Source organism: Trematomus bernacchii, unplaced genomic scaffold, assembly GCF_902827165.1.
Source record: "Trematomus bernacchii unplaced genomic scaffold, fTreBer1.1, whole genome shotgun sequence".
Lineage (NCBI taxonomy): Eukaryota > Metazoa > Chordata > Actinopteri > Perciformes > Nototheniidae > Trematomus > Trematomus bernacchii.
The window spans coordinates 5,372,417-5,396,689 of record NW_022987524.1 but is presented as its reverse complement, the minus strand read 5'-3'; the positions used below and the strand labels follow the sequence as shown (position 1 = coordinate 5,396,689).

The window sequence follows — 24,273 nt, the reverse complement described above, 5'->3', positions numbered from 1 at the left end:
ATTCTTACCTTGGGTTTTTAACCAAAGCCTTTAACTGAACACTTGACAAGACACGCATTGAATTGGAATGTTTCACAGAATCCACCACAAAGGTAAATTATAGCAAAAAACTCTCCAAAAAGAGCTGAAGGCACTGATCAGAGGCAGTGTTGTGATGCTGTGTTGAGTATTTCTCAGAGGCAGAGCTGCTCAGGACAGGAGGCAGAAGTAATGTTGAGTCCATCACTTATTCAGAGTGCAAGTGAGCCAACTGGCAAACTTGGATGGCATACATAGGACTCTGTCAAAATATAAATAGCACTTACAAAAGTGATCAGCCACAATATTTTTTTTCTCTAATGTGTTAGCCCGATAATCAGAGCCAACAGCATCCCCAGGAAGAGGAAGAGTGTAGAATATAATGACTGGCTGCTCAACCTTCAGCTGATCAGATCACACACATACAGGTACACGGTAACAGTTTAACATATGTAGCATAACAGGCCCTAAATGGTTCTCCTTAGAACATTCATTATAGTGTTCATGTGCCAACCGTGCATGCAGCCTGTTCAGTTGCTCCTGCTAGATCTGTACTACTTCTAACTCTAAGCTCTCTTATTTGATCTTACTTGTTATAGCATGGCTGCCATGTTTACACCAGGGGAAGCTAATCGCGCTAAAACCGGCTAACATGGTGGTCGAAACAATGGCCATCCCCACTGAAAATGCTAGCTAGGAGTCAGATGGAATATCTGGAGGTTTGTTTAATGTGCTTTATAGAAACATGGCCGCACCAGGATATATCTGACAACACTTTTCCATCAACAACGTTTCCTTTGATCGCTTCCGGACTGTTCGGTCCTACAAGGATTGCACCGAGAGCTTCATCATGTCTTCACCAAGTTACAACTGTCAAAAAACCTAATTAAAAAGTATATTGATTGATTGAAGAGTACATGCATACCTTCTGAAACATAATTCCACGTTACAAAAGAGGGCATAGTGCTTACACAGTATTAAAAAAAGCTTTTTGCTGCATTCACAAGAAGAGCTATAAAAGAGCTCTGTGCTGACATTGCAAACGTTCTCAATAACTTAAACTATGTTTTAAAGCTAAATGAAAATACTGAGATGTGCTTGAAAGCCCAATATCTTCAGATGTAGGAAGTAATTAAGTACATTTACTGAGATAATTTTGAGATAATTGTACTTTACTTGAGTATTTGCATTGTATGTACTTCTACTCCATTACAATTCAGAGGTGTACTTTTATTCCACTACATGTATTTAATACCTTTAGTTACTTTACAGATGTGGATGAATGATGTGAAATATAACCAAGTGTTGAATCAGACTTTAGTTCCACCTGAGGCCTGTACTACGAAGCCGGATTTTCGCTTAGCCGGCTAAATTCAGGGAAATCTCGGGCTTTCCTGTCCTACGACGCTGGTTCTCTTTTTAGCAGGCTAGATTTCCATGGTAACTTATGCTGAGCGGCAAACCTGCTCCGGAGCAGGTTAGGTGGCAGGCTAAGAGATCAACTCAGTGAAAGCACCGCCTGCTGACCAATCAGAGCTCCGTGTGTGCGGAGTTTAAAGCTATCAATTCATATTACAGGATAGAGGAAATACAGAAAAACTGCCGTTGCAGGAAAGACAGCCGGCAAAAATCAACTGACTGTGTGAACGTGAAAATGAATAGAATATCCCCTCCCATCTTCAGAGCAATCTGACTATTATAATATTAGCGTTAAGAAAGCTTACTTAAATATCTGCCACAACATAAGTAACCGGATCAGAGTAACATTACGTACAGTCCGCGGCACTGTGAGTGCAGACGTCGATGTGTCCCATTATCATTCATATCATATCACATCATAATGTATCATATATTTCCTTATCTGAGTCAGCTTCTTGAGCCGTATCTGGCCGTGCAACACTCACAGTGTCACATACTGTATGCAGAAGTATTATTTTAAGCAACACATTAAGTTGATGAAACACTCGAGTCAAATTCTCCTAATTAAAGTCAGATCCACTCGTGTCTTAGACGGGGCAGTGATTTCATAAACCTGTTAATGTACGCATTCAAACACTTTTTCTTTTACCAGCTGTATTCACCTTGCAGGTGCAGCTATGTGGCTTTTATCCTGGATAAAGTGTTTAAGTCATGGATGTTTAAAGTTTAACTTCTTCATATTTGACTAATATTAAAGTTCACTTTTCATTCAGGAAGTATGACGCTGCGCTTTCAGAACGCTTCTCCGTGTTTGAGATTGGTCGAATGCTCCAAATACCACCCCTTTCATGTGAACGCGCACCTAACTAGATAGGACATGGCGGCTTGAGCGATCCACTTGATATCCAGCGTCGTAGTACAGCTTAGCGCCAGCGCGTATGTTTTGGCTTAGGCCAACCGGCTAACTCAAACATATCCAGGTTAGGAAAATCCGGCTTCGTAGTACAGGCCTCAGGAGTAAATCCACAAGCTACCCTGCAGTATACAAAGTCATTCAAACTAGCTGCACCTTTACCAGCTTTGATAACACTTTAATGATCAATCATTATAAACATATCATATATATTATTCTGAAATGGACCAGTCTTACTTTTGGTACTTTAAGTTTATTTTGATGATAATACTTATCTACTTTTACTTGAGTAACATTTTGAATGCAGGACTTTAACCTGTTACTTTTAACTTTTAACCTTTAGATATACGATTTCAGGATCGGGGTCTAATCGCCAAAGACTTCATATTTATCATATGGCGCATGTGTCAATAAATGTTTAGCCCCGAGCCTGTTTTTCAGGCCTCAGGCTCGAAAAGGACATTCCCAGAACAATTGACTATATCTTCACTTCTAAAAGGGGTAAATTAATAATCTTTTTTCTCAAAGCAATGATAAACCTGTGAGTTGGATGTAGAAAAGTCAGAATCAATATAGAATTTTTTTATTTTAAAGTAAATTCAGATTGAACATAGTAAAAAAATGTAAATTATAGTGTCCGTCCAAAAAAAAAACGTTACTTAAGTGAGTATGACACATTCATAGTTTATTAAATGTTAAGAAGCCCTCAGACGCTGTTTCTTACAAGATGTTGCATTTTGTCCCCGCCTGCGGGGCCGTGGGGTTTAAATGTCATTAGGGATTAGAATAATCCATTATTAGAGTATAACGGAGACACCTGTAGAAGGCCACCACAGTATAAATCCAGTCAGCGGCACATTTAGTGACAACATCAAACTACAAGAATCATCTGAGGGCTGATGGGTAAAGGGCTGGAAGAGATGAGAGCGGTGGATCCACACCTGGAGAGCGTGTGCTTTCCATGGTGCAGGCTCGAGTGGCGCCACACAGAGAGCTCAGAGAGGATCAAGGTGGTGACTGTTGCACAGATTTCTGTCCTCTTCTACAAAGCCTTTTAGACTATAGGGTGAAATATGTGGCAGTGGGCCATCTCTTCAAATAATGAAGTGTATATGTATGATTTCATGCAGTCACAAAAGTTTGCTATAGTATCAGAATCTGAATTCCTATAATAGTCCCACAGCGGGGACATTTTCAGTGTTACAGCAAAAGTGGCATAGCAGGTAAAAGTCATGCAATAATAAAGAGTAGGCTTTTAACTTTTAAATAAAAATAAAAAGCACACATTAGTAATTGAATAAAAATAAAGACAAGTAATTACACATGTCTAAAAATGAGAAGCAGCACTTTAAAGAACTAAGCTGTTGAGACATTTATTAAATCCTGATCCCTAAAACTAGGAATACCCTTCTATTTCACTGCTTTAACTGAGACAGTGAGACAGCAAACTTACATTTTTATTTTTAGCATAAAAAGTTAATTTACATTTTAATTTAAACTTTGAGTGCAGCGCTCAGCGCAAATTTCGAGTAGTAGCACTGCCCTCCCTATAGGAAAAGGATACACCCAGCACAGAGAATTTGTAGAGCTCATAACGTCACCTTCTGACCACAACTCCTAACAGCTGCTTCCACAATGGAGAACATTTCCCATTTTGACTTGCATTTACTTAAATTTCATGTCCCCAATTCCCATGAGATGCACAAGAAGTTGGAGTAAATGACCTCACAGACAGGGGCCTCAGGATCAACGCCATGCATAAAGGGTAAGCTCAACTTTACATGCTGTTGGTATAAGTACACTTTTAGTGCTAGCTCTGGTTCCTTCCCCGTCAGATGAGTGATATTCCAAATTGTTTCCTTTTCCTGGGTGGGACCACATGGCAGCTTTTTCACGTAGACTTTGTTTTTCTCTATCAGGTTTTGGGCTTGCAACTCTCCCATGGCAACCCGGTATCACGGCAAGACGTGAACATGTGACGATCTACCAAGCTGGGAGACGTGAATATGTCACGGTTTCGTCCCTTCAAACGTGACAGTTACACGGTATTGTTAACATGGCCCAACCAGTGGAGAAATACCCGGAAGTGCCTAGCAAATGGTCTACCGCGCCTATTGGTCGGTTTTTATTGTCAAAATGAGATGTTTTTAATTTATTTTTTAATCATCACACTTGATTTAGCCGATTTTCTTGTTGCCCTAGCTGGTCGACACCTCTTTTAGCAGAAACAAAGGCTACATTAATGTATTAAATCGATGTTAATCCATGTGTGTGGAGGTGAGGATGTGGAATTAACGGACGTGACGTTGTGTGATTGCGTTGCCAGGCAACGCAATTGACAAACTCTTCAACTACAACCCTAATTATATTTTAAAACATTTTAGAAGGCCTCACGAAATACTTTAATGTAAATTAAAATGTAAATGTGAAGGGGTGTGTGTAATGTGGTGATTGACATTATTCACCCACGGATCTATGGGTTGGGGGTATTGTTCTGCAGCACGGACATCTTAGTTAACCGGACTCCTGTTGATGTGAAATCCGAAAACATTTAAAAAAAAAAAAAATAATACTTCATTCCGAGTTTGCTTGCTTTTCTCTTTGGAGGGCATCACATAACGGCATTGTAATACACGGTTTGGCTGCATTAAATATGACATATCTGCCGTAGTTCTGTATTTATAGAGCCCTGATGAGAAGACTTCTGGACAAACAGGAAGCACTGCCGCCAAAACTGAAAACGTGACGTGGATCATAAATATATCAGCAATTAAACCACATCTTACATTTATTTTTCACACAATACGTCTCCTTGCAGTATCAATACTAATTCGGCTGACTTTTAAATTTGATCCAATTGGTAGATAGGCTGTATTTACACCATAACGGTGCACAGCTGATAGAAAGGCACATCTAGTGGTTAAAGCACGTTATTGAATTTTATTATTTTATTATTTTTCACAAAATGAAACCATCAATAGCAGAAACAGAATTAACTGTCATTAGTAAACCACCCCAAAAAAAAGATCATAAATGGTTTTGTTTTATATATATTTTAAGGATAATAATAGCAATGTAACACTGTCTATGACACTTACTGTATAACACTGATTTGAAAAACATACAGAAAAAACTAATTCACTGCCCTTAATAAAGTATTTAAATATACATTTCAGGTGTGCTGTTTTGTTTAGATCATTGACATCTGGAGCTCTTTTAATGTCCTTTTTGATTATTGTTACACCAGGTCTTGTCAAAACCTTTATTCCATATTCAATATCCATTACTAAACAAAATAGCAATTCTACTCCACTACAATTCAGAGGTTAACCTGGTATTTTTACTCCACTACATTTATTTTAGTTACTTTGCAGATTCTGATTAATGATGTGAAATATAAACAACCCTTAAATCAGGCTTTAGTTACACCTGAGTAAAATTCAGGGAAAGGTGATTGTCAAGTGCCAACAATAAGGAGAGATATTTGATAGTTGCTGCTTGAGAAGACTAAACATTTATCTGCAGATCCCTATAAAGTATATTCATTACTCGTTATTCTCTACTAATAGTTAATTAAAGACTATATATAATGGCTATTTTGCATATCCCTTTCAAGATTTCAAGATTTTCTAAGGATCATTGACATATCATATACACAACTAATTCAATAACGTGCTTTAACCACTAGGCGGTGCACACAAGGTACACACAGCCATAATAACTTTGTATTATTAGTGTAGGACACTTGTGTATGTATAACATCTGAAGATGTGTAGTTTTATTCATGTTTTCACATAATTGTACAGGATATTGCTATATTATTTCACATGTTTTACTTCTAATATCTGATTTGTAAAACATCACAGACAGAAAGGTATATCCGTCATTTAACAGTAAGCTATTGAAATTCTGAATCCATAGATGTGTCTCCCATCACCCAAATCCCCTGACTATTCTCTCAACTCAGTATTTACATTCTTATATTCAAAGAAAATCAGTAATATCTTTAGAAACGACAAGTCCTTTTATATCAGCTGTGCACCGTTATGGTGTATAACGTATTTTTTTTCGGATTTCACATCAACAGTAAGTCCGTTTAACTAAAATGTCCGTGCGGAACAATACCCCCAACCCATAGATCCGTGGGTGAATAATGTCAATCACCACATTACACACACCCCTTCACATTTACATTTTAATTTACATTAAAGTATTTCGTGAGGCCTTCTAAAATGTTTTAAAATATAATTAGGGTTGTAGTTGAAGAGTTTGTAAATTGCGTTGCCTGGCAACGCAATCACACAACGTCACGTCCGTTAATTCCACATCCTCACCTCCACACACATGGATTAACATCGATTTAATACATTAATGTAGCCTTTGTTTCTGCTAAAAGAGGTGTCGACCAGCTAGGGCAACAAGAAAATCGGCGAAATCAAGTGTGATGATTAAAAAATAAATTAAAAACATCTCATTTTGCGGTAGACCATTTGCTAGGCACTTCCGGGTATTTCTCCACTGGTTGGGCCATGTTAACAATACCGTGTAACTGTCACGTTTGAAGGGACGAAACCGTGACATATTCACGTCTCCCAGCATGGTAGATCGTCACGTGTTCACGTCTTGCCGTGATACCGGGTTGCCCATGGATAACATGTTTGCTCAGTTTCCTTCTTATCATAGGAATAGAGCTAGTGAAGATGAGGAGTACGTTCAGCCACAGACTCATCCCTCCACGACACAGCACCAAGCGCCTCGGACAGTCCTTTGTGCCTGTAGCCATCAGGCTGCACAACAAGGAGTCAATAATGTAAAAAAAAAAAAAAATCACTGGACATAAATATACACTGTTTCCACAACCCATGTTAATATATTAGTAGTAGACCAAATATGTAGATAGATATGTCACTATATGTACAGATGTCCATTTTCACTTTAACTCATTTCGTACTTCATAATTTATATGACCAAATATGTATATATGCTGACAGTTATTTTACTCATCTCCTATTTCATAGTCTTTTATTATTATTATCATTATTATTTTAATTTTTTTCTTGATTTTATTTGTGATTTTATTAATCTGTGTGAATCTGTGCTGTCCTGTTTTTCACGCTTACCCTGTTGCTGCTTTGTACAACTGAATTTCCCCACGGGGATTAATAAAGTTCCATCTTATCTTATCTTATCTTAATAATAATAGTTCACTTTGTTGTGTGTGTGGCGAAGACAAAACATCACAATTGCTTAACAATTAGGCCGTTCAATTTTCAGTCTTCAAAAAATAAATGATACTTAATTATAGCAACAATGATTTGTATCATATTCACACTGTTTTATCAGTGTATATGAATTAGCTGCTCTTACACATCATTGACCAATCACATCTGAGGAAAAGAGCCAGTTGAGGTGGTTCGGGCAGACCCAGGACCAGGTCTAGGGATTATATCTCCACCTGGCCTTGGAATCTTCTAGTTAGAGCTAGTTGATGTGGCTAAGGAAAGGGAAGTTCTACTTCTGCTGGAACTGCCTCCTCAGATAAAACAACTCCGGATGAGCCATTGATGATTGAATGGATGGATGAGAAGTCTACTAAAAACTCACCTGTTTTCAATGAACCTTGGCCTTAAACTAACAAAATAAATAAATAGAAAAGTAAAAAAATATGGCATTTTAGGTTATGCACTTTTAAAGCAATGCACCAACACTAACAATGGTTTGTCTTATTGAAAGCTGCAGGTGTCCTTCTTTGTTGAGTTTGTATGGTTGATTGCACTTATTTGGATGAAAAGTGTTTATGTAATGTTATTTAATATTGGATTATGCAGTTTCAGGTAAAAAAAATTGAGCTTCAATTTCATTTTGGGGACTTCAAATCAGGTAGTGCCATCTGTAATCCTCTACCTTAGAATAGCCTGTTGTCACCATGCTGCCAGATTATTAAAGCCCATCAGAAGCAGCACGTGCCGTTTCATGAGCTACTTGTTGCTGAAAGGTCTTTAAATAACTCCTTTTAGGAAGCACTCAGTTCTGAACATTTTGAATGTTGAACACATGGTGTGTGTTCCTGTGCGCGCGTTAGTGTGCGTGCGAATGTCCCTTTAATCGCCGACGGCATAGTAATCACCAATAAGCAGCCATTTCAACTCCTCAATTTGTTGATTTGGTGAGAGGGGCTATAGGATAGGGGGTTGGAAGAGAGAGGGAGGGGCTACACGGGAGAGAGAGCGAGGGAGGGAGGAGGAGAGAGAGAGAGGCAGATCCAGAGTGAGGGGAGAGGGGGACAGGCAGAGAGCAGTCGATCTCGGTGGATGCGCTGCTGCTGGTTACAGCTCCATCCTCGGAACAGCGGTAAGTCGCACTAACTATCCTTACATGGTAAACATGTCTATAGATATGAATCTACATGTTATTTTATGTTGTTGATTCAGTGCTGGGAGTCTTGGTCATTAGAAGCTCTTCTTGTAGGAGATGCGTAATTCCATGTGTTATTGCGCAGCCTGTCTCTGTACGCGGTGTGGACGCAGGGCACTGAGGAAGGTTATTTAGGGGAAATTATAGGGAAACTAGTAGGGAACTTTATTTCATATTTGTCTCTCTAGGACATTTGAAAACCAGACATGTTTATCCTTAAATCATTCCAAATTGTTTCCATTTGTTGCGTTACTTAGGCTACAGTATCTTAAAGTTATTGTCCAACATATTTTCGTGTTTTAATGTTGACAGGTAAACCTGTAACTTGCATGGAAGTTGAATAATAAACAAATATTCACTTTTTAATGAACTTGTGTGAATGGTGAATTGATCGGTGCATTTGGGATGTCTGATTGTAACGGAGTGTGAGGAGAGGACGCGTTTAAGTGTGTGGGAATAACGGCTCTGTGTGTTGTGAAGTTTTCTCCGTTTGGTGATTTCTCTACATTTGGAAATGTGATTGTGCGTCGTAATATCACAGTATACGGATGTTATGCAACTAAAATACATTTTCTATCGTGGTTAGGTCACTAAGCAAGGCTGATCAAAGCTTTAATGGCATGATGTTAAAGTTCATTCTTTGTGGTTTCTGTGGAGAGGCAGGGTGACTGAGGCAGAATGGAGTGATGCTGATCTCGTCAGACTCTCTCTCTCTCTCTCTCTCTCTCTCTCTCTCTCTCTCTCTCTCTCTCTCTCTCTCTCTCTCTCTCTCTCTCTCTCTCTCTCTCTCTCTCTCTCTCTCTCTCTCTTTTGTCATTAAAGGATACATAAGCTTTAAGCATAAGATTTGTTTTTCAAATTTGGCCTCCATGTCAGAATAAAATATCAACCCCCCTTATTTACAAGTAAGAGCTTTCCAACCATTGCTATTTTGTCATTTTGTGTTGGCTTTTGGCTTGCTGTATGAGAGTGTGTGTCAGGTTGAATCAGCTGTTAAACGCTGTTTTTCTGCTACTGGACTGCCAGAACGTTCAAGCAAATTTTAAGAGACCAAGACTTTGTGTAGACATGTTTCTATACGTTTTTCTGTTTTATGATCAGCTTCATATGTACACTGACAAAACTGAAACATTGACTTTAATTAAATGTATTATGTCAACAGATTTCACATCACTGTACTGATACAGTGATGTGACATTTGTTGACATAATTGATTTAATTAAAGTCAACCTTTCAGCAGTGTACCATGTCATGTTGCCTTTAATTTTCTGTAAAAACCTATTAAAAGCTGATTTAAGTCATAAATCTCTCCACTGAAATAATGCTAATGAAAGTTAGGGTTAGGTTCTTAAAGCAGGAAAATATTTAGTGATTTGGTTTTGAACAGGAAACCAACATTGGCCCACAAATCGATAGGTAGCATTTAAATAAGTCAATAGTCTTATTAATTCTGAATAAAAACGAGGAGATGCACCATGGTGAAATGTAATTCTTCACTCCAGAATATCCAACTGTTGAAACTCCTGAATGGACAGTTGGAATCCAAGGCCCTGCTTGTTAATTCAGACCTCATGCTGGGATCCATTGATTTATACTGTGTAGGATTCTGGGGTTTCCCAGCATGCATGGTAGTGCCTTAGAAATGTATTTAGCACTGGCATCCATCATCCTGATTACGTGTTGTGAGTCAGTGCTCACAAACATTCCTCGTTAACTCAGATGTGACCTCTGTGCAGCTCTGTGGCCCTAACTTACAGGAGCCGAGGTGTGCTGCTGACTTGTTCAGTTTATTTAAACTCCTCAGTATTATGCATCCAACCCACTGTGCTGTACAAGTAAACTTCTGAGGCCTAATAAATGTATAAATTGACTTTGTAGATTGGATAACTTTAAAAAAGAGACTGGAGACAAGAGCTTCGAAAATGGACTTGTTGACTTGCAAGAAAACCAACATTGGACTTTTTTAAAAATACCTTATGAAGTCACTGATCATACAATCTTTCATCACTTCCTGTTATTGACTCCTTAGACAGTGTGTCCCCTAATGTATCAGAAATTAAATCTGCAGCTGGTATTTTATCGTAATTTCAAACTTCCTAGAAATTGAGCAATTATTCCAAATGACACAAATGTGTACATGCTGGATTGAGGTAATGAATACATATATTCATATACATTCAAATAGTATTGAATTTGATCTGTAAATCATAACTTAATTTTGGCAAATGTTCATTTTTGTCAGTATGTTAAATGCTACGTATGGAGGTAGACTTTTCTCAATATTATTTATGTGAACAGATCGACAATCTCTGTAAATGTGTTATCTGTAAATGTAATACACCTTCCACAAATGCGGGACATTTCTTTTGCTCAAAAACATTTGGCCAATATGAAATGGATCTGTTAATATACAAATAAATGTGACAAACAACAAAAAAACAAATACACCAAGTCTATCAAGAAGTAAATGAAAAGCATTTGTGAATACACTTTCTATCATGTACAACTTTAGATGAGGTTATGGATCAAAAAGGCATTGTACGATATTTATGTCGTTTGTGATTATACGTTTTACACGAACGTAATTTTGAACAAACTTTCCTCTGTCCCGAAATCTATTTCTATCACTCAGCCATTTTCGAACAGCATGTGATGGCATGCATTAAGTGGTTTCTGCGTTTCAACGTATACGGTTACTGCCTACCTTAATATAGGTGGAAGGTGTTTTACATTTACAAACTACACATTTAAAACACGTTTTTTACTGATCTGTTTGCATAAGTATTCAAATCTACCTTCATACAGAAGCCAATTTGTGAAAGGTCTTAAATCTGGTTCTTCTAGATATTCCAGCCTAACAACAGGCACATTAATAGATGATTCTGCTGCTAATGGTATGGAAATCCACTTCATGCTGGTGTACTTTGAAGTCTATTAAAAGTACAAGCACTTGGTTGACATTGACACTGACAGAGACTCAGAAAGCCTGCCCCCCCTCCCCGTGCCTGCATGTACCACCATGTATTGTTTGTGTGATCAACTCTCAAAACTACAATAGGGGGCTTTGTTTCCCAAAGTTTAGCCTGTAAGGCAACACTACTTTTCACACAATCCCCAGGGTGGTCCTGACGCTGACCTTGACCTTAAGTGTCTTTAATCTCAAGTTAAGCATCACTTATCAATAGTGGTACTTGTTAGAGCAGGGGTGGGGAACCCATTTCCTCTCAAGGGCCATTTCAATTTATACAACATCCTCCGAGGGCCGTACAAATTATTGAACTCAACCTCTGCTTAAAAAAACTAAAATCACAGCCCATTCATTTGGCCTTTCTTTCATGCTGTGCAAAGAAAAAGCAACCTCTTAATCCAGATATTTTACCATGACTCGTGCATGCATGCACGTGCACGGTTGTGGCATGACCACCAAAACAGAAAGATATGGACACAAGATGTGTGCAAATGTATTTAGTTTCCTATCCATTTGGACATGATTTAAGTGGGGGGGGGGCCTAACCTCCTCTAGGGGGTCTGGGGGGCATGCTCCCCCGGGAAGATTTTTTTTAAATGTTGAAGTTAAAAGCATCAATCTGGTGCACTTTCAGAGCAACATTAAGAGATCTATGGATACATCTCTCAACATCCATATGAAACAGAACTGTAAGCAGATTTTATTTTTCTTTATCAATCAATCAATCATATTTATTTATAAAGCACATTTAAAAACAACCCACGTTGACCAAAGTGCTTATGGATATTTTACAAATCACTCCCCCTTTAAACTGTATTCTTGTTTATTAATAACAACTTTTCTTTACTGTCATATAGTATTTTTTTTACCTGTTTTTCATTTATTCTCTTTATTTTTTTGATCATACTGTATAAAGGTGTGCCTTTACCTCACTGAGCTGAGGTTATCAGCCTCTCACTCTGACAGGAGAGAGCTCTCTTCACCTGGTTGTAGAAAAAGCTCCTTATATTCGTTAGCATAGCTAGCTAACCATATGCTCACAATCCTCTGTACCGCTCTCTCTCTTTCTCTCTCGCTCGCTCAAACTAAATGTGCTAGTGCCACACACACACACACACACACACACACACACACACACACACACACACACACACACACACACACACACACACACACACACACACACACACACACACTGGAGCGGCGCTCCGGTGCTCTCCGTCAGCACTCTACACCCCTTTCAGGTGAGACATATACCACGTGATGACACGTTAGGCTCGTGTTGTGTTCAAGGAACCTGTCCTTGGCCAGGAAAAACAGGCACTCGCTTGTTTAATTATTTTGCGGTGTGTTTATAAATTACCTCGAGGGCCGTATCAAATGGTCTCGCGGGCCGTATACGGCCCGGAGGCCGGAGGTTCCCCACCCCTGTGTTAGAGGTACATGGCGACTATACAGCTGTATAAAACTGACTTAGCTAATGGGCTACTAGAGGGTGGAAAAATAACAAGTGGCTTCACCAAACTCCCTGAAATCCTGAGAACTGTTACTTGTCGTGTTCCTGTTAACACTCAATCATTTCACAGTTTACAGGTCCAAAACATTTACCAAAAACACAGTAGAATAAGTACAACAAATGTAAAAACCTAAAGCATACCTACATTTTTGAAAATATGAGACAAACTGCCTCTCAAACTGCCTCTACCAAACTGGCACCAAAGTGGTTCTGCTTCTCACTCATGTTTGTGGCAAATTTAATCAGTTTAAATATATTATCACCTTTTTTAGTGAGCAAGAACATTCATTCCTGACCTTAAAAACGAAAACAATAGCTATTTAATGCTCTTTTGTATTGGTATTGTCTATTAGTTACAACCTAATCAACATTTCATCTTGAACTCTGTGAGATGCAGAGGTGCTCAAGGATTTTTGTGTGTGTTTTTGTGCGTTGTAAAAAAGGAATGATGAAGAGCATTGATTGTTTTTGTTCTACTTTTTCATATATGTAAGTCTACTCTTTATAATTAATCTGCACTATACTCTTGCTGTTGTAATACCATACATGTCTCTGTTGCTGGACAAATAAAGGAATTCTGATTCAAGATATAGCAGGAAAGCATATTGCTTGAAAAGAGTATATAGGGTTACTCAAATAACAGTTGCGACAATCAAAAGATACATACAGACGAGTGTGAGGAAGACATTTACGGAAGAAGATACAGACGCTGCAGGCCTCTTATTCTAGACTAGGAGCCCTGATGGCTAAAGCTCAGTCACCTTTAGTCTTTAGTCTGGACACAAGGAGCTCAGTCACGCAGCACCGAGTGTGTTCTGCAGTCAAAGGTCCGGAGAGATAACCCGCAGCCAGGCCAGAAAAACATTTGCACATAATCACTGCAGGAATCAGTGGAGACCTCAGCGAGGAGAGGGAGATATTGGTTGGAGGTAAAAGCCTTGCTCCAGCACTCTCACCCACTGGAGGCCTTCTCTTTTTGGGAAAGGCAAACAGGGCACTGCAGCAGTAAAGGCGAGACCAGATAAAAGCATGTAATCCTCCGTATCGCTGAACTCAGGATGGACCTATGTATAGCAAGTCTCCAGAGATGACCAGAGAAGCGCGAATGAAGTATTTTAGTGGAGCAGTGCAATGTAAGGGCTGGAGCAGGCCTTAGTGTTTTTAAGATGCTGAGGGAACCTTCAATTTGGCTGGAAAAATGTAACTGTTTTGTTCTCTACAGTCGCCTGATAGCTTGAATGTCATGTAAACATAATTGGCTTTCTTCTGTCGTTTGTCTTTAAAAACTTGGATTTTTTTGTAACCAAATTACAACAGGTCTTTAACATATGCACATTTAATTCAGGAAATACAGGAAAGTCCGTTTCTGCAGTTGCAATGATGATGTTGTTTTGTAGTGGTTTGTGTGAATTTTGGAATATTGCAGGAAATGAGCTCTTTGGCTAATTCACATTGTGTTCAGTGGGATGATTTCCACATGCTAACACAACATTTATGATTTTGAAGAATTGTTTATTGTAATCGCTAGAAGTTAAAAGCTAACGTTATGTTATACACGAACTACAGCAAGGTTGCGTCACCGCTGCTAAAGGCGGATAATGTCTGGCGTGATGACATCTATTAGTCTTTCTGGGTATTGAAACTCATTCCTTCACTCTTCATTTGTCAGTTGACCTGTTGTTGCCCTTTTTTTAGTATTGCTCAAACCGACTCAAATTTTTATAAAATGTTGAAGAAATTGGATTTATGTCCTTTTAATGAAAGACGTACAAGCAGTCTGCAACTGATAAGTACTTAATATAATATAATATAATATAATATTAATAATAATTAATAATATTAATATTAATCAGGGCTTTCATGTTCCATCTTTAAGTATGTGATCATAGTGTGTCTTTCATTAGCTGGTGTTTACCCGAAGTTTGTACTTGTAGCTTTCTTTCAGCTCTGAATCACTACTTTCATCCTCAGAGAGCATGTGCTGATGGCCTCTTGATTTCAGTGAGACGGAGAGAAGCTGTTATTGAGATCGTGAGGCAAGAGATGTTGAAAATGTGGCTCCATTTCTTCAGGGTTCTCTCTTTGAACCCCTCTTGGTTTGTTCCACATAAAACTAAAAATAATTTCACTTGTTTACTCTGTCTTGCAACATTGTGAGTGGATTGTTTTTAAGATGGGTGTAGCCTAGTTTAAAAAAAGACTATGACAACCCAAATGTAAAGTTTAGTGATTGGCCAACAGAAGGAAGAGATGCAACTTTTTAAATAATTAGATCATTTTTAAAGCAATGATTGTGAAACATGACAAATATTCTATACTTTGAACTTCTCAACTGCTTATTTTCTCTGTCATATTTGATTGGAAATTGATTATGTTTACATTTAAGTTGTCTTGGACCTTCATGATTAATTTTCTTTTCTCTTGACTGAATAATTAAACAGAAATAACCCTAAGATTAAATGATGTTTAAAATAATGGTGGCATCCCTAATTGAAACATAAAATACACGTCTTTATTGATGTAACTTGTCATAGCAAGGCAGTTCTTCATGGCTGTGCATGGGGACACAGTTAATAATGAGATATTACTATTTCCCATCCAGCTTGATCCTGTGATATTTAGCAATAAAAAAAAAGGTCAGAATTTATAACCACTCAGAAGTTATTTTTAATGACTAGTACACTGTAAGGCTTTTAAGAATATTAGTGGAACAGATAAAACGCTTCTTCCCACAAGGCTTAATGTAAGTTTAAAAAATGTAGTATAACAAAGTTTCTTGGAATACTGCCAGTTGCCCATGATTGGTTACTGTGTGCTGTTTCTCTCTACAAGAAACAGAAACATGTAGTAGTTGCAAATGCTGTTATCAGACATCAGTAGTTATGGTAGAGTGTTATTAAAGCAATGTTTAATACCCACTCAGTACATGATGTGGTCTCAGCAGCCACACACACTCACACACACACTTGGCTCTGTGTGCTAATTTGTGTTGACAACCCACAACTGCCCTAACAAAAGGCTCTGTGCTCTGTATGCGTGTGTGTGTGTGTGTGTGTGTGTGTGTGTGTGTGTGTGTGTGTGTGTGTGTGTGTGTGTGTGTGTGTGTGTGTGTGTGTGTGTGTGTGTGTGTGTGTGTGTGTGTGTGTGTGTGTGTGTGTGTGTGTGTATATATATAGGCTGATAACACTGATTCAGTCCAGGTGCATCGTCAGGTACTTTAAGTGGATTAGCGGAAGTGTGGCTGTGTGTGTGTGTGTGTGTGTGTGTGTGTGTGTGTGTGTGTGTGTGTGTGTGTGTGTGTGTGTAGCCTTTTGATCTTCATTTCCATTATTTCTTCCCCATCCTCGTTTTTTCCATGGAAAGCACATTTCCTGTCCACACTTTCCCAGACTATTTGCTGATTGGGCAGGTGTGTTTTCTTGACCCGTAGACCTCGATCAGCACGTCTGTGTATAATAGCACGGGAACTTTTAATACACTGTGTGCATGGTTGTGATACGAGACAACCTTAACAGTTAACTATCACCTCCTGTCCGTGACTGGAGGCTACGGCAGATACCAAATTGGTGTGCATGTGAATAGCAGCAGCTTTGACCACAGTGCAGAAAAGCTTTCACTTCAAATGAACAGTTTTCCTCTGACAGGTGTTCAGCTGCATCTGTCTGGAAGGGAGCCACTAAATTGTTGTTGGAAGACAACTTCAGCCTTCCTCTCTTCTGGCTTGACAGCTCCTCCAATTACAGCTCACTGCCCACTGTGTTGTGTTGTGCAAATACAGTAGATTGCTGTTCATCAAAGCCGGTTCAGAAAGAACGTCGAAACTCTGCAGGCAGCCTTACCGTTTTGACGGAAATCAAATGAGAGGCTTTTTTGATCCTACATGCAAGCTATCTAATTAGTGTCTGATAGCGAACCCGAGGTAACAAAGGGGAGAACTTTGTTAAAAAATGAAAGTAGAGCAGGGAAAATAAGCAGTGAAAGGGGAGTACACAATGTAACTTTGCTAAGCTAGTCTCTGGTTTAGATGTTATTTCCAGACAAAATACCAGACTTCTGAAGTGGAGACGTGTTAATTCAATATTAAATTGTATTATGTGTGTCAAGTCCTCAGGAGCAACCAGAAAGCAAAGGTTTAGCATTGATATAGCAGAATGTTCTGGTATCTGTTAAACGCAGATCAATCTTTATGTAGATACAGCCAAATGTCTCATAAAGTTGTGAGATCAGAGTTTTGTGGTCACACTGAGCCAGACAGCCATCACTGATAAAGTGTCCTCCTTATTGATTGGTACAGTGATGACATATTTGTGTATGCTAACCCAGAAGTTAGCATCGCAATCCATCCTTTGACAAAAAGCAATGGGAATTTTACTGTGGATTTTTAGAAACAATCCAGAAAACTAAATATGTGGCAAACACCTGTATATGATAATCGCTACACATTAACAAACCTTTCATGGATATCTATTATTTTAATTTTAAAAGAACTACATTGCTTTAGCATTGTTGTGCATCACCACCGCTAAGCTAAAGGCGGCTAATGTTTTGGTGTGTTGAGTATGTGTCTCATTTAGTCACTTGATAGCAACTTCTATATTATGAAACATTTATTAACTGACCTATTTTATGTGGTAGAATAAAAGGCGGGAATCGTAACTTGTTAGCTTTTGTTAGCCACATTTCCAATTTCAGGCTTCTCAAAAAAAGCACATAAAAAAAACATGACTTGAAGACGAGGACACTGTAATTGATGAAATGCAAACAAATTTTCCAGGTTTTAGTGTTTATTCCTGCCCCATTCTATTAATCTCACACTTATCGTCTTGTCCTGGTCGTTAGCTTGTTGAAGAAGTCAAACACTCACAGAGTTAACGTCAGTTAGCAGGCTGCAGCACATTAAACAGCATGTACGAGTTAATGTCAGAAGGCAGGACGGGGTTCTTACTCTTTAATAGCACCAACAACACACTGTCCGCCCACAACATGGAGGCTGCAGCGCAGGTCTGTGTACTGCGACTCCTACGGTGTACCTCGGCACTCGGCTGTCAATCAAACACTGACAGACCCTTCGCCTGCTGAGAGCAAAGCAACATTTCTGATGGTTCCCTAAAGAGCTTTTTCTTCCTTTTAATAATACACTCTTGAGTCTGAATATCTAGTTAATAAGCAGATAGTGTATATGTTCCACTGTGTTCACCAGATATTCTCATAGTGTGTGTGTTTTGCTGAGTATGTAGTGTAGAAAAGCGTTTCACCGACAAGAGCTGCAAAAAATGAATTTCATAGAAGCCAAGTTAGGAGTATGGAAAACCAAATAAGAAAAGGTGCTTGATCTTCTCTGTGGATGATATTACAAGTCATTCTTCAGTCATTAGAAAAATATCAATTAGTATTAGAAATACTTTTGCCCATACTTACCCATTCCCGAAATTATATGTTTCGAGAATCAACAGGCTACGTCCTGTAGGCTGAGGGAACATTTTGGGTCATTAAGTCCATGGAAGATATTTCACCTGTCCTTCACTTCTCCTCTGATCAGCGGGGGCAACAGTAGTGGGCCATGACGAGGCAATAGCACAACCCAGAGGAAGAGAGACATGCTGGATACAGTTTATGGAGCGAGGGGAAGAAGTTGATAATAGTGTTTTTAGCGAGTCTGTGTGACAGCGAGTCTCCTTTGGAATCAATTTGAATGGTTGTGCCTGTCACACCCTTCACAGAGGACTCACACTTGTACAACCACCTTTCAAGCCTCAAGTGTTGAGAACGTGTTACTAAAATCATATATACTGTCTGCGGTGTGTTCCTTCAGGTGGATGTGATCAGTCACTGTCACAATCATCCACGTTTTAAATTCACACTGCAGCTGTAACAGGAAATAACAAGCATCGGGACTAACGCTGCATCGACCGTCACCGAGGTGCAAAAATTGGTAAGAATTTTCTAAATCAATATTTTGAGGGGTTTTATTGCACTGTGTTGGAGAAAAACTGTGGATAAGTACTGGATAATAACGGCAAGTACAATGGTGATTCACACATATAGAACACATTTTCCAGAGCTGTGATAATTCACAGAGTGGCAAACAGAAAACATGCAGGACATGACTAAACAGTGGGAACATTGTTAGGCTGTTCAAAGCAGAAAGGCAAACACAAGGAGACTTTCTACATGTGACTATTTGTGACTACATGTGAACATTTACTTGGTGTGAAGTGCTTCTCGTCACCAGCTCTGTCGGAGGTGAAAGCGGGAGTAGGCGAGAAAAATGTAAATGTTGGCTAAAAGTTGAAAAGTTAATAGACTCCGTCAAAAACTAACCGGGCTGTGGTTAATGGTTTTTCCCAGTGTCTGTCTCCAGGGGCTGTGGAGAACAGCTGGACAGTAAAAGAGTACAAAGTCAAAGGTTATGTTGTTCAATATTATTCCTTTTTTGATTATGTTTCACTTTTATTGGATTGGACAGGACATGCTGCTGTGATAAAACAGGGTAATTAACGAGGTTGTAATTCAAAGAGAGCTTTTAATATTGTGCTTAGCTGGGCTGTCAGCTTTTTATCCGAGTGGTTCTTTAAATGTTTTGGAGGCATTGGTAAAGACGGAACCATAAACTCTATTTATACGTCAACATTAAGGTTATAGTCTATTTGCAAGCTCATAGAGTCCTATTGTGAACATATAGAAACTGCCGGATGCTAACTTTGCACAATTAGCATAAATTGCATTGATGAGAATTGATTAGCATATGCAGACACTAGCTTAACAATGTATTGGCCCATTTTGGAGTGGTTTTAGAGGTATTTGAGGATGTTGAATCAATTTCTGACATTTTCAGAATGAACAAAATTGCAGTTCTAACCAGAAAGTGGCCATGTTTGTACTCTCGTTGGGCTGATTTGAAAGTTTTAGGGGATTCAAAACGGCCAGTTATTATCCTTGAAATGTCCGAATGTATCCAACATCCTCAAGACCAAACTGAAATTGGTCAAATTGGCCGGGCCATATTTGATCTATTGTCTGAATAATGAAACTATGCTAATTGTGCAAATTGCCCAACATATACAAGTTAGCATCCAGCAGTTTCTATGTGCTGTGCCCGTACTATACCTTTCTAACATAAAACGTTGGGTACTCAACATTTCCTTGTTCTCACTGCTGGCAAGTAGACATTTAGGGTTGGTGTTAGGGCGTTGGTCATGTTTGATCTTATTTTTCCTCAGTTCAGGTGTAATTCACCTTCATGTTGTGTTGTTTGGAGCTTTAACCCGAAACCGTTTATTGAGGCCTGTGAGTCAGGCTGAGTTAATAACAAGGTTTTTTTATCCCCGAGGACAATACGAGCACATAAAGCCAAGTGCTCTCCACTCGCCCCGGCCTTGTACAGATTATACTCTTCAGTTAGATAATATAATGTAGGGTTCTCCTCTTTTAGCCACCACCCACTACCAAGCCTGTGGGCAGCTCACTGAATGATCTCCAATCCCTCCACCCACTTTCTATAGGCTGTCCCAGCATGAGGGTGCCAGGGAGCAGTACATTTCTGAAAGGTCAGATCTGTGACACTAATGGCTATATCCATTCTGAAAAAGAGAAGCCATGAAACTTGATTTTATAACCAGAAACCACATTGACTCGGTGTGGCCACATCAGCATAGACCACGCTTCTGTTTCTGAGCATTGACACAATGTCAACTCCTCAGCAAGAATCACATTCACCATCTGCACCTTCACCTTCACCTTCACTTCACCCTGTGTGTGGCGCCTCCAGTTTAGGTGAAATATAAAGGAGCTAGGCAGCGCTGTGTGTGTGTTGCATTTACCACAGCCGTTTTGATACCAATTAAGTGATTTCCTTTTTTATTGTACTTTTTTTTCAGTCAGTAGGATCACTTCAACATTTCAAAAACAAAAATAGGTTGACAACCAAATACCACCAAAAACACAACATGGCAAGCATGTTTATTGTTCCTTTAATCCCACTCTTCGTTAGAGCTCATTATTTCCCATGTCATGGCGTGTTGAGCCGCCCTTTGATTTGTTGTGGCAATCATTTTTTTCCAAAATAAATTGTATTTTTAATCTAGTCTTCAAACACCTTAAATTAAGATTACTCCTTGATTGAGTTTTAAAAATATGTATTTTAGCCAGAAGAATAGTTGTATTTATTAACTGTGTGCGGTCTTCATCTAAAAGCCCAAATAAAATATTAAAGGGTGTAAATGTAAATTCAATATTGATTGTCTTCAGCCAATTTTGAATCTTAGACCACAGACTTCCAACATATGGACAATAACAAAAGAAATGCATCTGGTCTTCCTCTTCCTCATCACAGAATCTACATAATGGTGATGGATCAATATTAAAGATGTTGAGTTGTTTTTTTCTAGGAGTAATCTTGGAAAAAATCTTCAGTTGGAAGATTCTTGAATAAGAATCAATTGTTGTTTTGTATATAGTTCTAAAAATAAATTCCCAGCGTATCAAAATATAAAAATCATCTTCCCAGAAAGAGCAGACCGTCTGCGGAAAAGCAGTTGGCGTTAATAGTTTAAAAGGATGTATTATTAGCTGCTTAAGTTCAACAGTTCATATTTCCCTCTCCTATATTTCATATATATAATAATATCTATGTTTTATATTGCTGTGAAAGCATATTAAAACAACAACATTTTGCATGACTTCACTTGAACAGATCATGAAAACGTTAAAATGTACAATCGGTTAATACACATTTTAACTCAAAACAGTGGAATCAGTCAATATTTTTTTCCAGGAAGAGATAGACTAACTTAATTTAGCTCTTTGCCAATGTTAACAAAGATTTAACAGATAATCAGCTAAATAAAGGGTGTGTCATAACACAGCTTGAGCAAATCTTCTAAATATACAGGCAACTGAGAGCTTTTTTTGGGAGTTTTGTAGAAGTGGTTATATTTAAAACTTTGTGAGTAGGAACTTACACTTCCTCCTTTTTTTCATCTAGTCTTTGGCCTGAATGGTCACCAGAGAGCTGGATGTTGGTCACTCTGGGATGTGACATAGAAACGAGTGGCCTGGAAGCGGGAGCTGGCCCAACATAAATATTTGATTGTGTTTTCTGGAACAAGTCGATGTTCCTCACTAGACTCCTGCTAAACTACTTCCAAATTGGATTCAGATAAGTTTGAAAGGAAGCTCCCACAGTGAAGAGGCTGCAATGTGTGGGAAAAGTCTCCCCATGTTCCTACTAAAGAAATTAAAGTGGATAGCTGGACCACATGTTCCATGGTCATCTCAAATAAAGGCTTTCTTGTCCCGTCAGTATGTTTTCACACTCTCTTAAGGTCCTTACACACCAAAGAACACCAAAGAACACGTCCCGACGGAACGTCGCCTCACGTCGCCTCACGTCGTCTCACGTCGCCTCACGTCTCCTGCATCTTGGCCATGTTTCGCACTGGAAAACACCGCAAAGTGTGTAAGGACCTTTAACCGTATCCACGCTCCTTACTCACTCATGTAAACACACACAGTAGTTTACAAGCCAGGTAGATGTTTGCTCATTTACATAGTAATGGCCCGCTACATTCCAAAGGAGGAAGACAAAAGCACTGTCAGTGTGTGTGTGTGTGTTCCTGCTGTTCCTCGTCTCTGTGGCAGCCATAAAACAGGAGTTCTCATGATAAAATGTCCTTGTGAATGAAAGCACTGCAAACAGAGCGCCGCTACAGACAGACCCTCGTAAACACTGTGAAGACACAGTGCTTTAAAATAAGCTCTGACACTGGCAGAGACTAAAGCATGTTCAGCACACTGTTTAGCTGTGACAACTTAAGTAAATGCTACTTCTTGTTACGCTATCTTAAAACATTCCTTGGTCTACTGTTAGTTTAAGTCATGACAAATATTTAAAGCCCCATATATAGTTTCCAGATTTTCTGACTCCAGCTGTTAATGCTGTTAATTAATAATACTCAGTTTCCTCTATGCTCACTGCAAGATTGGGCGCAGACCCGTGTGGTGAAAACAGCTAGTTATGTATTGTTTCTATAGTTATAACAGCTTCATGCAGCTCTCATCTGATTGGTTGCGTCTTGAGATTCTCTAAGAATCACACTTGAGGCATTCTGATCTAGAAATATTTTTTCCAACATTTCAATGTAATTTTCTTTTTTTACATTTGTATCAAATAGAAAACTGTTGCAACAAAATTATTGTTGTCAATGATATTGTATATCTACAGGTATTTTCACATTCAGATGTTGATGTCATCTCTACTTTCAGTCACTATTTGAGACAAGTTAGTCTTGCCTCTGGTCCGTAACACTATGAGTAGCAGAACATGCTGGAACACTTAGTTTATTTACATTCAGTTCAAATATTGAAGTCACTCTTTGGGAAACAAAACTGAATATTTTAACCTTCCTTCTTGCTAGCTTTTTCATCTCATCAAAAATAGAGTATCTTTGGGTTTTGAGTGGCTGGTCAGCAAAAACAAACAAGATAAGGATGTGACTCGGAGCATCAGATACTATTTAGGGCACCAAGGTTCCCCACCAAGATTACCTTTCTGGGAATTTTGTGTTTTGACGAACATGAGGTGAAAAGTATATTCTACGATAACCGAGGATTTAGACATCTTTGTTATATCAAAGACTACATTTATTTAACTTGACTATTATAGACCCAAAATATTCATATAGCTGATGGAAAGAAAGACAGATTTGTTGATGTCTGACAGTTGTTTTGTCCAGAGAAAGGCTCCTCACATCGAGTCATTCCCTTCCAGGATTTCAGGTCAATGATTTCCCAAAGTGTGTCCTGCTGTGTCTTGGGTCTGCTGGTGTGTGATAAAAGCTTCTCATGATGTGTCAGGTCTCTCATCTTCCTCAGGCCTGCTGACCCCCCCCCCACCCCACACACCCCTCCACCCCCAGCTCCCCTCCGCTTATATAACAGTGTAAATCCTGAAGTACCATCTGGTTGCAACAACACTATCCATCACTAATTGTTGATGATGCACAAGGCAACAATCATCAGAGCGTT

General features: G+C 38.9%; 1 protein-coding gene across 1 annotated transcript in view; it reads left to right on the top strand.

Moving 5' to 3' along the window:
• The first annotated feature begins 8,637 nt into the window (after positions 1-8,637).
• Positions 8,638-24,273, top strand: part of LOC117473901 (cadherin-6-like) — an 80,833-nt gene continuing 65,197 nt past the window's right edge. Inside the window, exon 1 of the mRNA XM_034119858.1 lies at positions 8,638-8,701. The gene's annotated coding sequence lies outside the window, so the exon portion shown is untranslated. The remainder of the gene's footprint in view (positions 8,702-24,273) is intronic.